Source organism: Gossypium hirsutum, chromosome A03, assembly GCF_007990345.1.
Source record: "Gossypium hirsutum isolate 1008001.06 chromosome A03, Gossypium_hirsutum_v2.1, whole genome shotgun sequence".
Lineage (NCBI taxonomy): Eukaryota > Viridiplantae > Streptophyta > Magnoliopsida > Malvales > Malvaceae > Gossypium > Gossypium hirsutum.
In genome coordinates, this window is record NC_053426.1 from 104,183,400 (window position 1) to 104,185,641 (window position 2,242).

Below are 2,242 nucleotides of genomic sequence, written 5' to 3' on the forward strand. Positions count from 1 at the left end.
AATTTGAAGATGTGTTACAAAGTCAGAGGCAAAAAAAATCCTAAAACACTACCATTCAGGACCAACAGGAAGGCATTATAGTGGGACTAGAACAACACATAAAATGCTTGAATCAGGTTTTTATTTGCCCACACTGTTCAATGACGCTAATAGGTATGTCACTTCTTGTGATAGATGCCAGAGAACAAGTAATATCTCTAAATATGATGAAATGCCTCAAACATATATGCTATCATGTGAAATATTTGATGTATGGGGCATTGATTTTTTAGTTCCATTCCCCAGCTCCTTTGGGAATAAATACATCTTAGTAGTGGCTGATTACATGTCAAAATGGGTGGAAGCTCAAGTTTTACCTATTAATGATGCTAGAGTGGTAGTGAGATTTCTTAAGAATCTCTTCTCTCGATTCAGAACACCTAGAGCGATCATTAGTGATAGGGGTACTCATTTTTGTAATACTCAATTCGACAAAGTCCTTAAAAAAATGAATTACACCACAGAACAACTACCCTTTATCATCCTCTAACTAGTAGACAAGTTGAAGTGGCAAACGGAGAGCTCAAACGAATCCTAGAGAAAACCATATAATCGAATAGGAAAGATTGGGCGGTAAAAGTAGACGACGCTTTATGGGCTTATAGAACCGCTTTTAAAACTCTCATAGGAACATCTCCTTACAGACTTGTCTACGGGAAAAGTTGTCATTTACCATTTACATTAGAGCACAAAGCATTTTGTGCTATAAACTTCCTAAACTATGATCCTAAACTTTAAATAAGCGCTTCTCGGGAGGCAATTCGAGTACTAACACTGCTAATTTTCTTATTTTTACTTCGTATTATGCAGGTTTTTGACCCACACGGCCTAGACACACGAGTGTATATGTCTAGGCCGTGTGACTTAACATAGGTGCGATAACGAGTTACACGGTCGTGCGATATGGCTGTATGACCCACACGGCCTGGACACACGGGTGTGTTATTGGCCGTGTGGATCTTGCGACTTAGTTTTTATTTTTCAAGAAAATCGACAGAGAGTTACACGACCATGCAACACGGCCGTCTAACCCACACGGCTAGTACACACGGGCGTGAATCTTAAATCCCAAAAATTGACAAAGGCATGGGCTAAAAGAATCCACACAGGTGTGCAACACGGTCGTGTAGACCACACGGCCTGAACACATGGACGTGTCCTAGGTCGTGCGAAAACTGGAGCTTAATTTTTTTTAAATTTAAAACAAGTCAGAGAGCTACATAGGCGAGGCACACGACCGTGTGTTCGGACACACGGGCATGTGAGAGACCATACGGGCGTGGGAGAAGCGAACAACATTGCACACAACCGTACGATACGATCGTATGAAGACTGGGCTTAGAAATTTAATCACACACGGGTGTGTAACACAGCCGTGTGGGCCAACACGGACCGTTACACAGCCGTGTCACCCTTAAAGCCCTAGCCCCACTTTTTCATTTCATTTGTCATCTCCTTCAAATCACCCAAGAACCCTAGCGGCCACCGCTTCTTCCTCCTTCTCACCATCTGTCAACCAGCCACCTCATCTTCTCCCTCTTCTATTTCCCATTTTCCTCATTCTTTCTTTTTCTTCCTTCTCTATTTTTCCCTTTTGCTTCCTCTCTATTCAAACACCCACTATTCCGACCATCACCTCTTCCTGCTCTACCACCGCACCTCTTCCCCTCTTTCATCTAAACCAGCCACCACACTTAAACCCCCAACCCCGTGCGCCCCTTTCACTCCCTTCTCTTTTCTTTTCTTTTTTTTTCTATTTCTTCCCCTATTCACCCACAGCACCAAAGACCCACCCCCATTGTCCCTTCCACAACCAGCAGGCCTGACCCCCACCCCGTCGCACGGCTTTCCCCTCTTCAACCACCATGTTCCCATCATTTCTCCGAGCTCCGGTCACCACCATCGGTTTCCATTTTTTCCCCCATTTTTAGTTATTTATTTTATTTTTCTTTATTATTATTATTATTATTATTATTATTGGTCCATATTATTATTATCATCATTATTATTATATTATTATTATTTCTTTATCATTTCTTTATTATTATTGTGTGTGGTTCTTATTTTCATTAGTTCTATTATTAATTTTTGCTTATCAGTTATTACTGCTTATTTGACTTATTCACCTTTGTATATGAATTTGAGTTTACTAATGAAATTTGGATGGTTCTTGATTTCGTTATTGCCCTAGTTGATGCTTGCT